At 42.1% G+C, this 13,711-nt stretch overlaps 1 protein-coding gene across 2 annotated transcripts in view; it reads right to left on the minus strand.

The window, feature by feature from the left end:
• Positions 1 to 13,392, minus strand: part of IP6K1 (inositol hexakisphosphate kinase 1) — a 37,566-nt gene extending 24,174 nt beyond the window's left edge. Inside the window, exon 1 of one of the 2 annotated variants that reach the window (XM_052637993.1) lies at positions 13,225 to 13,392. The gene's annotated coding sequence lies outside the window, so the exon portion shown is untranslated. The other variant, XM_052638001.1, reaches the window with a different exon arrangement.
• Between the last annotated feature and the right edge of the window lie 319 nt (positions 13,393 to 13,711).

Below are 13,711 nucleotides of genomic sequence, written 5' to 3' on the forward strand. Positions count from 1 at the left end.
ATCTCAAAGGTGTGATGTAGCAAGAAAGAGTCTAGATACAAAAGAGGCCATGTGCTGTGATTCTATACATATATGAAATTCAAAATGATCATGAAAATCACAACAGTGGTTTCTCTGGGAAAATACTAATTGAGAAGGGGCATGAAGGTAGAGGTGACAAAGATGAGCACTTAACATATGCACTCAGCTGTGTGCCTAGATTTCTGAACTTTACTCTAAGTCAGAACTTAAAAGGGAAAAAAGAAAAAGAAGAGTAGTCCTCTACACCAGCAGATACATTAGAAAGTGGAAACTATTTAAATATATTCCATTTACAACAGCAACCAAAACTATATAAAGTACTTATCAATCTTTAAAAAGAATTACAGATCAATAATAAAACTTCACTGAAGGACCTAAAAGAAGATATAAATACTCCATATTCATGGGGTGTGGGGCTCAACAGTGAAATGCAATGCAATTTCAATAAAAATTCCAAGAGAGTTTTTTGACAAACTTGACAATCTGACTTTATATTCACATGGAGGAGTAAAGACGAAGTAATGTCGTTACACAGCAATGTCAAAGAGTAATGAGAGATGATCTGCCCTCCCCAATAGCAAAGCTCCGTATGAAATTATGGCAATTAAGACAGTGTGATATTTTGCAAAGAGAGGCAAAAAAATCTTAGGCTCAGACGTGAGAGTGGATGTGTGTATCTGAAGTAGCATTTACATACCCATTTAATCAACTGAAAAAGATGATATAATCTCATAACAGGCTATACACAGATGAAATTCTATCCTTACCTCCAACTATACTCCAAAATAAATTCCCAACATACAAATGTGCAAAATAAAACCTGAAGGTAATTAGAAAAAAATTTAAATGCCTTTTGACAATAGATTAAATAAAATTCCATAAGACATAAAGCACACAAACTACAACAGGAAACACTGATGAATAAGACCACATTAAAAAAAATGTTAATTGAAACAGCTTTTATTGAAGTATAATTTACAAACCATAAAATTCACTGAAGTGTACAATACAATGATGGTTAGTAAATTTACAGAGTTGTACAATCCCCACAACCTAATTTTATAGTATTTCTATCACTCCAAAAGACCCCTCATACCTACTCACAATTGCCCCATTCCTACCACCAGGCACAATAAAATTAGTCTTTTTTGTATAAGAGAATCATAAGTAAAGATAAAAGTCAGATAAAGAACACATATTTGTAATATTGATAATTATCAAGAAAATCAGTAAACAATATATGAAGAATTCCTATAAATAAAAGTGGAAGAAAATAACAGGATGGAAAACAGATGAGGCTCAGTGGCTAATAAACATGTGATTAAATGCCCCTCTTCACAAATACTAGAGAAATGCAAACTTAAACAGGAAATGATTTCAATTCTATACGACTGGAAAAAGTAAAAGGTATAAACATCCCAAGCACTGGCCAGCCAGGGAGAAAGGGCTTCTCTCTTATGATGATGATGGCAACACAAAACCAAAGTTGTGTGCACTCCACAACCCAGCATGCACCCAAGAGACAGGTTCAAAAACGTTCACTGCAGCACTGCTGCCACAGAAAGACGGGCAGTGACCGAACGGTCCATCAGTGGAAGAATGGGTAAATGAATGCGTGTCTTCATGAACTGTAGTCCCGAATTAATAATCCACATGTGTCAACATGAATACATTTCAAAACAAATTGGAAAAAGCATGTTTGGAAATATTTCTAGTATGACATCATTGTAAATTTTTAATACATAAAACACCATACATGAATTTATGGACACATACATGTATTAACAAGAACAATGATGTGAAATGGAAGAATGTGCACCAACTTTACGGGAGGAAAGGAAAGGAGACTGGTTATCTAGGAAGAAAAGGGAACTTCAGCTCTTTTAATAATTTTTAATTTCTTTTTTAAAGTCTGAAACAAATATGGTAAAATGTTAACATTTTCTAATCTCTGTGCCCAGTACACGAGTATCATTCTCTGAACTTGTATATCTTTAAATAAAATAAAAAGCCTTCACAGTGTTAAAAGCCTGATGTTAATACACAGTAAATGACAGAACATGCTAGCAATGGTTCCAACGTAGGGTATGAATATCTGGAATTGAGTGAAGTGAAAAAAGTTGCTTAGTCATGTCCAACTCTTTGCAACCCCCATGGACTAGAGAGTCCATGGAATTCTCCAGGCCAGAATAGTGGAGTGGGTAGCCTTTCCATTCTCCAGGCGATCTTCCAGACTCAGGAATCGAACCGGGGTCTCCTGCATCGCAGGCAGATTCTTTACTGACTGAGCTATGAGGAAAGCCCTAACTGGACAGAAAACATTAGAACTCCTTGATCTGTCTTCCTCACTTGGCCGTCAAGCACCACATTCTCCTCATTCTCCTGGTACTCAATCTACTCTGCTGGTTCTTTCTCTTCTTCCCACACTTTTAATGCTGGAGGCCTCGGGGCTCAGTCCTTGGTCCTCCTTTGTTTTTAGCTACACTTTCAGTTCAGTCCTCTTTCTGGAACACCAAATTCATATAACTGACTGCCTATTTGATCTAGGAAGTTTAAATTTAACATTGCCAAGATAGAACTCATCTCCCCAAAGCCCCCAAAACCTCTCCACCTGCAGTCTTACCCATCCCAGCTCCATCTTTACAGCTGCTCTCACAAAAATCCTGACAGTCATTCCTGATTCCTCTTTCTCTCAACCCCCACTGCAGTAGGCTATCATGTAGCCCTACTGAATCTACCTTCAGAACATGTCCAGATCCAGCTACTCACCATCTCCAGCGCTACCACCTGGTTTGATCACCAACATCTCCCACCTCCTCACTGGTGTTCCAGCTTCCATCATGGCCCTCCTGCAGCCTGTTCTCAACACAGCAGCCAGGGGCTCTGTTAAACTGAGAGTCAGACCATGTGACTTCTCTGTTCAAAACCCTGCAATGGCTCCTGTTTCCCCTAAGGCCTTGCCATAACCTTCAAGTTCTGCATTCCTCCCCACCCCCATTTTCCCTCTGATCTGATTCCTACCCCCCTCCCCTTTGCTTATTACCTCACTCTAAGTCACACTGGCTAGACACACAGGGACATTCCTACTCTGGGGTCTCTGCACCAGCCATTCCTTCTGTCTGGACCATTCCTTCCCCAGATATCCAAGTGGCTAACTCGCTCACCTCCTTTGCTCAAATCTCTCTCCATAAGGTTTCCCCTAACTCCCTAAGTTTAAACTGCAAACCCATCTGGCTGTTCCATCTTCCTTACTCTGCTCTTTTTCTTTTTTTCAAGGCATGTTCTATGTTTTATTTATTGATAATGTCTACAGTTTATTATTTTTATTATAACGATGTCAGATCCATGAAGAAAAGCATATTTTTTCACTATATATTATTCAAAATGTCCGGCATGTAGTAGAGACACAATAAAAAGAGATGTATGCATATGATGTGTATAACAGATGTGTACAGCAGTAAAAGTACATGGCATATGAAAAATGTTCATGACGGGACAAGATTTTTCTTTCTTTCTTTTTTTGTTTACTATTAGGATTGTTAAGTCAAAAAAGTTTACAGATTTCTAACCTAGGGCTTCTAAAACCAGAACAAAGAGTTAACTTGGCTTTACAGAGAAGAAAGTATGATAACCAAAGGATAGAATTCCAAACCAAAGAAAGAGAACGTAAAATTCTGTTTTGACTCTAAAAAGAGTTGATATATGAAAAAAGAGCTTTAAATGTACCTGGATAAAAATGGCAACTAACAGAAACTAAACAAGATATGTAAGAAAAAAGAAGATAGCCTATGAGGAAGATGATAAGATCATTTTTATTACTAATACAAAAGAGAAACAAGGGGTGAAAAATCAGACAAAAATACAGAAAATCTCAATTATAAAGAATAAACCATCTCAAAGAACTTAAACTAAATTTAGGAGATACAACTAGGTTTGCTCGGTTTAATTCAACAACACAGTAAGCCTAGAAAGTGGCAATGAATAAAAGCCTTGGCAAAGACAGAGAAATTCCAATCAGATATGGTGGAGAATAAGGTCCAAACTATTTTAAGAACTAGGAAGGCATTGTCTTCACAGAAAGAGAAAGACAATACCTGGTCACCAAGTTTGTCCAAGTTTGTTAGCTGGGTGGGCACAGACACTCCAAAATGCAGATCAGCAGAGTGCATTCTAAGGAGCTGGTTTAGAGTTGGTAATTTTGTGGACAATGTATTTTTACAGCCTCAGACTAATCACCTGAGTTTGGTATGCAATCTTTTTGTAAAAAGAAGTATCCTTGGTACCTTCACACTGCACAAGTATATTTATAAATTTCCTCATATTTTCATTAAAACTGGTTTAGAAATCCAGTATTTCTACTTCTAAAACTAAATATACTCAAGCACTAAAAGTATAATGCCAAAGTATCATGCCCTTAAAACAAAGCATATGAAATCTATTTAGTCTTTTAAAAGTCTATAAAAAGTAATTTAAACTTGGTAATGCAAGAATGCTAAGTAAAATTTTGGCAATAATTCAATAATTTATCTTTGGTTTGTTTTTTACTCTCCAAGGGAAAAACAGCAAAATCAGTCAACTGAAAAGAACACAATGGACAGATACGTCACTCTCACAGAAAAGAACAACATACAAACCTCTAGTTGCATAGCTCTGGACTTTATGAAAACTCATTTCTAACTTATTTCAGAAATAAAAAGCTGATGCGGACTCTAAGAGGAAAAGATACTCTCAAATACTTTCAAATTCAAGGACAAAAAAAACTACAGCTGAAAACTAACATGAAAGCATATTTGTTCTCTAAAGCATATAATCAAGGGAAACTAATGTTTTCTTAAATTCAAGTCAATTCTTGCTTTTATTAATACGTATAGGACTTCCCCGGTGGCTCAGACGGTAAAGCGTCTGTCTACAATGCGGGAGTACCCGGGTTCGATCCCTGGGTCGGGAAGATCCCCTGGAGAAGGAAATGGCAATCCACTCCAGTACTGTTGCCTGGAAAATCCCATGGACAGAGGAGCCTGGTAGGCTACAGTCCATGGGGTCACAAAGAGTCGGACACGACTGAGCGACTTCACTTTCACTCACTTTCATGGGACTGTAGGGGGCTTCCCACGTGGCTCAGTGGGTAAAGAATCCATCCGCCTGCAATGCAGAAGACACAGGCAGACGCAAGTTCGAGCCTTGGGTCGGGAAGATCCCCTGGAGGAGGGCATGGCAACCCATTTTAGTATTCTTGCCTGGAGAATCCCATGGACAGAGGAGCCTGGTGGGCTACGGTCCACATGGTCGCAAACAGTCAGACACGACTAAAGTGACCGACCACGCACACGTGAGACTGTAGCTGCTGATAAGATTAGTTATACTTATGAGGGTGAAAGAAACAGTCCTTCCTTCCTTCGCACCCCAAGAACTGTTTCAAGCAGATGCTCACAAACCTCACCTCTGAGGAAGACAGAAACACAGAGAACATTCTTGAGGTAAATATAGCTGCCAACCTGATTGCCCTTCCAATCTACCAGGGACTGGGACATCCCTCACCTAGAAACCAGAAATATGTGCAAAGACCTAGCGCAATCTGGGAGGTCTGAAATAAGGGGAAGGGGAAAAGAGGCTTAGGTATCCATTTTGTTTATCCTCAGAAAAGACGTTGCTTAGACATCTGGGTCCTATCCAGAAGCAAGGGACCCAGTGGCACCCTTCTGAAGATACCAGGCTGAGAGTAAACAGGTTGAGTTCCACTTTATGTACACACACACATGTATATATACACACACATACACACACAAATACTTGTGCTTAGTCACGCAGTCATGTCTGATTCTTGGTGGTCCCATGGACTGTAGCCTGCCAGGCTGCTCTGTCCATGGGATTTCCAAGGCAGGAACACTGGACTGGGTTGCCATGCCCTCCTCCACGGGGTCTTCCCAAGCCAGGGACTGAACCCAAGTCGCCTGTGTCTCCTGTTTTGGCAGGTTCTTTACCACTGAGTCATCAAAACAAATTCTTTTGCTTTTTTTTTTTCATTTTGTTTTGTTTTCTTGGGCCGGGCCATGTGGCATGAGAGATCTTAATTCCCCGAACAAGATCGAACTCATGCCCTCTGCAGTGAAAGTGCAGTTTTAACCACTGGACTGCCAGGGAAGTCCCCCCAGAGCCAAATTATTTGAATGTACTGTTACTGGCCTCACGGGTCTCTTAAAAAAGAAATTCCTTCTCTTTTATCCACTTAGTTATTCAAAAAAAAGGAAAAAAAGCCATGAAGACCAGGGACTATAGATTCCAATCAAACGAGGAATATTACATACTGGTTCTCTCTTTGAACAAACTATAAAAAATACAGTAAACTAAAAATAAAAGATACTTCAAAATTTTACTAGAAGGCTCTCTTAAAGAAGCAGTATTTAAAGAGTAATTTTCTCGCTTCAGCCAACTCCCACGTGAAAGTTTCACTCATCTTAAATATCCACCTTACCTTCCATCCAGAAAATAGCTAAAAAGCAACTCCATAAGAATCAGTGTTATTCTTGAGGAGATTTGAGATGCTTTAAAAGAGGATGCTGATAACCAACTTCTTGGCTGTAAAGAACTAGTCACTGAACACTGGGACAAGAAGTCAACGAAACAGAACTCAATCTGCCCAGCATGCGTATGAACATGCAGTGTAGAAATGACCTCAATGGGACAGGCTGTTAGGGATGAATACTCATCACCAAAAGCACTGCTCACTGCTCCCAGAAATTAAAATCTAGAACACTTAGCTAGGACCCTCTGGTTGGTACTAGTTTTCAAACAGCACCCATGGAAGATCATCGAGTCAAGCTTTTTTTTAAAAAATAAAAAAGTTGCATATGAATTAAAATTAATTCACATGTATAACTTTTTTTTTTTTAGGTAGCAAAATACCAGCCACATGACCAACGGTCTAAAGAGGCAGTACCAACTGTGGTAACTGAGCTTGGTTACTTACAAAGGCACAAATCACCATGGCCAGGCTCCACAAAGAGATGCAGGATGAACCCTGTGGATGACCAAGAAGCCTCCTGCTGCTGCTGCTGCTGCTAAGTTGCGTCAGTCGTGTCCGACTCCGTGCGACCCCACAGACGGAAGCCCACCAGACTCCTCTGTCCCTGGGATTCTCCAGGCAAGAGTACTGGAGTGGGTTGCCAATTCCTTCTCCAATGCATGAAAGTGAAAAGTGAAAGTGAAGTCGCTCAGTCGTGTCCGACTCTTAGCGACCCCATGGACTGTAGCCTACGAGGCTCCTCCGTCCATGGGATTTCCCAGGCTAGAGTACTGGAGTGGGGTGCCATTGCCTTCTCCGAAGAAGCCTCCTAACCTGCATCAATTAACAGAAACCCAGGATCGTGACAAGTAACTGAAGCTGTTAAAGCAAACAGACTCCCTCAATCTAGAAGCTCGCGTCTACTTGCAATAGTTCCTAATTATTCCAACTTCCCACTTCAACAGAATGCCCATTCGTTTCTGACTTAGCATGGGTATATCTGGAAATCTGGCAAAAAAAAACATGAAATGAGGCTTCGAGCTGAGAATTACAAGGAGAAGCAATAACAAAACTGGGCCCAGAGTCCATAGAACTGTTCAACTTTCTCCTAAACAGTGTCCGTGTGATGTAGTCTGGGGGTCAGGGAAACTCTACTTGTGGATATTTACCACAGAGAAATGAAAACAGGTACACATACAGACTTGTATGAGAACATTTATTACATCTTTACTCATAAGCGCCAAAAACTAGAAACCACCCAAATGTCTAGCAGCAAAAAATATGGCCATAAAAAGGAATACTACTCAGCAATAAAAAAGGAAGACACCATAACAGATGAATCTCAGAAACATCATACTAAGCAAAAGAAATGAGATACGAAAGAAAATATAACCAATTTCCAGTACTCACAGTAGTTATGTTCTATAAAGTCACTGCAAACAAAAAAAAGAGTTAGTGAATACTGAGCTGCTGCTCCTAGAGGAAACAGAGTTAAGTTTCTCTGACCCTCTGGTCACAGCACTTCCACCAATCAATTTTTAATATTTCAGAGCTACACACATATAATATATAACCTTGTATGTATATTACTGTTTAAAGAGTCATTAACACTGAACTCTCAGCCAACTGCACTATAACTCAGACCTGAACAAACCTTACCTAACACATGTATTTTGTTCATAAGGCATTTCACATCCTTCTTATACTTAAGATTAGATAGCACTCCAGCACTGGTTACTTGGGAGCCATTTTAACCAGCAAAATTATCCATAAAAAACACAAAAATATGAAAAATCATGCCACTAAACAGACTATGAAAAGAACACCTGTTTACAGAGCGACTATCCCCTATTTCTCAAAAATTCACTTTACGCCACTGTGTTTTTATGAAAGACAGACATTAGTACTGCTTTCACTAACCAAAACAGATCCAAAGAGCATTTTCACTTCTATGGAAAGGCAGCAAGTGAAAACAGCGTTCAGTATTTGTTTTGCAGGGAGTCATCACAGAGGCAGAGTGCGCCCAGAGCGGCGAGAGCGGCACTGCCAAGCTCCCTTCCCGGGAACTACACTCAGCAGCTCAAGCCGCCACAGCTCTGAACTGTCGGTGAGCATCTGTGTGCTGCCTTGATTTATACTGTACATCCGTTAGCAAGATGAGTCCTCAGGTAATTGTTTTTTCACTTTATGTCATTTTGGCTCACAAAAGGTTTCACAGGAGCACTCTACATTCATCCGAAAGCACTCTACTTTCACCTGAAATCAAGGCAAATCTGTACTACAGCTCAAACGAGGCAGCAGAGTGGCACCTTGCTCCCCTTCAGCTTCCCCAGTTTACTGCCAGCTAGCCCCTGATGTAAATACATCATTTACCAACCCAGAAGTTTTTAATACAGTGTTGACTGCAACAAGGTACCAATTAGGGTGTCCTGCAGGATCTCATTTTTGTAAAACTTACAAAAAAATCACCTGAAGAAATATGGTCAAACAATAAAACACTAACAGTGAAATTATGGATGGTTCTGTTTTTATCTCTTGTTATTCATATATTTTTTAAAAATTAGTGAATATACATTACTGATAAGTTATTTTTTATAACAGCTTCAAGATATAATTCACACAGCATACAAGTCACCCATTTAAAGTGTACAATTCATGGGACTTCCCTGGTGGTACAGTGGTTAGGACTCTGTGCTTCCACCACAGGGAGCACGGGTTCAATCCCTGACCAGGGAACTAAGACCCCACCATGCCACACGGCATGGCCAAAAAAAATAAAATAAGAAATATAGTGTATAATCCAAGGGCTTTTAGTATATAAAAGTTATGTGTAACCATCACTACAGTTTCAGGACATACTCATCACGTCTCATCTCGCCCTAAGCAACCACTCATCTACTTCCGATCTCTGTAGGTTTGCCTCATCCGGATATGTTTTATAAATGAAATCATATATGACCTTTTGTGTCTGGCTTCTTTCACTTAGCGTAACGTTTCCCAGGTTCAGTCATGTTGAAGTGTATTTTGGAACCTCACTCCTTTTTATTGCTAACTGATATTCCATTGTATATATAAAATATGTACAGACCATGTTTTATTGATCCAGTATCAGTTGATAAACATTTGGGTCATTTCCCGTTTTGGTTATTATGAATAATACTGCTATAAACACTCATATATAGGTTTTCGCTCGTACATGTTTTCATTTTCCTTGGGTAGATAACTAGGAGTGAAACTGCTGGTAACTCTAACCATTTGAAGAACTACCAGACTATTTTCCAAAGTGACTGCATCATTTTACATTCTCACAAGCTGAGTTTATAAGGACCAACAGTTCTCATTATTTAACTTTTTGATTACAGAGTAAGTTGCTTAGTTCACTCAATCATAACAGGCTCAGATTTTTATGGTCTTCAAGATACTCTTATTTCCTGACATCAAAATTTAGATTTGAAAAGAGTCCAGTCCTAGGCCTGCTCACCTTCTGGAAAATGAAGGGACAGGAACAAATGAGCTAAATCCCCACCCACAAATAAAAACTTTTGCAGAAGAGATGGGATTTTCTAAGCATTCAAAAAAACAAAGTCTCTATCAGGGATCCAGCACTGAAATGAACATATGTTCCCATCAAAACTCATTTGCAATGCCTCTTCCATAAACCCAACTTCAAACTGTAATAGCAGCAAACATGAATGAGAGTCTCAATCTATCACCTCTTATAAAAGAACCAAGACTGCTTAGGTTTTCCCACACAGAATTCGTTGCTTAAATCCTGCCGTAGTACAGGAAGAGAACTGAAATCTGATTTAAGATCGGGGCAAAAGCACAGACCTACTGGTGCAAACATACAAAATGCCTCTCTGCTCCAAGCCAGAGACAGCTCTACCTGGCTTTCCCCAGCTCTACCCATCACTGCTCCTTACAGCTTCAGGGCAGCACTGGGAGGACAAGCAGCACATACTACTGACACATTTACAGAAGCCCAGGGCGGCAGCGAGAAGAACCAACCAGGAAGAGAGTCTAAGAATCTCAATGCTATGCTCACCCAACACGTTTTCCGAGAGTCAAACGTAGCCAGGAAGAGGGATGACCACACAGCCATTTCTGAGACGCAGAATTACTTTCTATTGTTGGGCTTCAGTTTCTGCACTACGTGCAAGTCCTGCCTCTTATAGAATGATGGGCCTCTGTGTGGTGCTAGAGTGCAAGCCCTCCGGGCAGTGCAGGACGTGGAGATCCACGTGAAAGTCTCATTTTTACCTGCCTATTCCCTCCAATTCCCTGTTTAATTAGAGGGTGTTCCAACTCAGGAACATTTAGCACATTTTTGTGAACATTTAGTTCTCATCTACTACATGCAGCTACAAGAAGACACAAAACTACAATCTCTGCAGGAAAGGGGTTAGGTCTAATCAGAAAAAAAGCTGTTCTTAAAAGAGTCTATACTGTATTATTGTTTTTAATAAGGGCAATAATACCACTGCAGTTCAGAGGGAGTAGAGTATTCCCAAAGACAGGAATGTTTTGGGGAGTGTTTCATAAAGGAGGTAGGAAGGACCTGAGCTGGCCTTGAGTAAAGAGAAGTGAAACTGAAGGCAAAGGGTATCCCCAAGAGGGGCAAAAGGAAATGGACTAGCTGGCAACAGGATCTGTGTAAGAAAATATCACACGTGGAGCGATTACCAAACCATTCAGGTGGTGAGGATTAGGACAAACCTGGGAGAGGTGGGTTGGGACCAGCTGGGCAGCAGCACCGAAAATGCCACATTAGGACATCAAATCTCATCCTATATGCCTGAGCAGTTTTGACTCATTAAGTCTGTTGCTCAAAACAGTTTAACATGCTGACATTTACAGATGAATTATGTACATGCAAAGTTAAAGTAGATGGAAGGTCCGCTATTCTAACATCCCTACTTATTTGCATTTAAAAATGCCCAGCATAGATGTACTGCTATAAGCTATCTCTGAGTAACAAAATAGGCTTAATCAAGCAAGCACGATCTAATACTCCTAAGTATTCACAAGGCAATAAAGCATTAAGAAAAGGCAAAAAAAGTTCTTGGCTATTCTGTAACTTCCTTGGGGCAACAGTTCTAACACAGAGTTGGACCGCGAATGGACTGTAATGGACCCCTGAACCTAAAACTGCATGCAAAAGTTACAGTAGTTAAGTAGACTAAGGCAGAGATTTGTTCTCTTTCTACATCTCAAACATAACTGAAACAGACTAAGAGCCTAATTTATGGTTATTTTTCACAGAAAACAGCAACCCTGTGGCAGCCTTAACTTTCTAAAGGAAGTGTTAATCAGAGGGGAGTTGGGGGGAAGTTAGCTTGAGGCCATTTTGAGAAGCTCCTAATATTTTCGCGTCTTCCTTTCTTGTAAAGAACTACCCAAGGAACTGGTTTCACCAAAATGAAAATTCATTCAAGATTCAAAAACTGGCCCAAGGGAGGGTAATGAAATGTCTAAAAACTACTCACTTAACTTCTCTCTCTCCTTACAAGGCAAACAGCAACAGGCCACTAGCTGCCTCTGGTTTCAGCATCTTCTCCAAGAGCATTTCCTGACCAAACGGATAGTTTCTTGCAAAATTAAACATTCTGAGGTGATAAGATCCTGACACAAGCACACAAAGTAGTCTCAGGCAGGCTTTCTGTATGAGCACAGACAGAAGCCTGTGCTGAGAAGCCAAGGGACCAAAGGCAAACAAATGTTTTCTGGAGCCCTCAGCACATCAGGACATCAAATCTCATCCCATATGCAGCAGTTTCCTAGACCTGCACACCTTATGCGGCGTCTCTAACCCTCCTACCCTCACAAAAGAAGAGGGCCTGGAAGTCTGTTTCATTGGGCAAGATATATTTACTCCGTTAAAAGTTAATTTGGCATTCACCAGACAAAAAGAAGTTTCATTTCTTTTTCTGATTCTAACACCCTCTTACATTTCTTTTGTCTCCCTCACTACACTTGGCAGATTATCTTTTTAGGAGATAAAACCAATCAAGTTAGCACCAATACTCACTTTCTCCCAGAGCCAAAAGAGGAAGCCCTTACCACCACTCCAAAAAGTGGTGATTCAGAACAACAACAACAACAACAAAATAGATATGTCCCAAACCAAAACTCGGGCATCAGGGACATCTGATCAGGTCCTTCAGGAAGAAGCAAACGGTGAGCTCCGAGGAGTCCAAGAGGCAGGCGCCGGGCAGAGGGGCCTTCGCCTGGTCTGAATCACAAGGGCCGTCACACTGGCCGGCCTGCTTTGCAGGGGCTTTCGACTGGTTGACCTAGTCTTAGTCTCACTCGGTCTGAAAGTCACTCGCAGGAGCGACATCTAAGAAAATAGTACGTGTATTTCTCACCTGGGAACAACACAAGACCCCGGAGAGCATCAAGCTGGCACTGGACACGTTTCAGCGCTGCGGGTCAATGGAGCCCAGGGCTTCAGTCACAGAAACTAGTTTCCCGCTACCCCGCCGGCCAGCCCTCAGGCGCGGGGCTTTCGGACCTCTACCCCGAGGCCGTCCTGCGACCTCGGCACCAGCATCGAGGAGACTTCACGGGCGGCCGATGAGGACGCTCAAGCGATGCTCAACCGATGCCCCTGCCCTGCGCGGGCCAGCTCCAACCCCGCGCCCGCCGCCGCCCGCCCCGCGGCGTCAGGCCGGTCTTTCGGCCCGGCTCCTGTCACTCACCGGCCCGACCCGGGCAGCGGGCGCCCACGGCTCCCCACGGGAGCTGGGCCCCCCAGGCCTCCAGGTTTCGGCCCGCCCCCTGGCAGGCAGCGCAGGTGGCTGAGATCCGCAGGAGCGGCCCCACACCGGCCGCTCAGTCCAGCTCCCGGCGCTGCCCACTAGGTACGGATCAACAACAAGATGGCGGCCAGCCGAGGGGGCGGGGGCCGGGCGTCATAGTAACCAGGACGGCAAAGAACCCGCCCCCAGCTTAGAATACTCCCAATCAACAGCCTCTTTGCCCTACGCCCAGTGTAGTGCCTCCCGATGACAGGTTGGCCGGCCTGTCAGTCAGAGCCTGCCTCTCGCGGCCCAAGCCGAATGCTTCAGCACGTGACTGTGACGGCACGGATTGGCGCATGCGCGCCGTTCCCGGAGTTGCTGGAGGCAAAGCTTTTGCTAGCTACTCAGGAGGCCGTAGCGCCCTTGGCATCCGTGAGTGCTCGGC

The sequence above is a fragment of the Budorcas taxicolor genome, chromosome 1 (genome assembly GCF_023091745.1).
Source record: "Budorcas taxicolor isolate Tak-1 chromosome 1, Takin1.1, whole genome shotgun sequence".
In the NCBI taxonomy this organism is placed as follows: Eukaryota; Metazoa; Chordata; class Mammalia; order Artiodactyla; family Bovidae; genus Budorcas; species Budorcas taxicolor.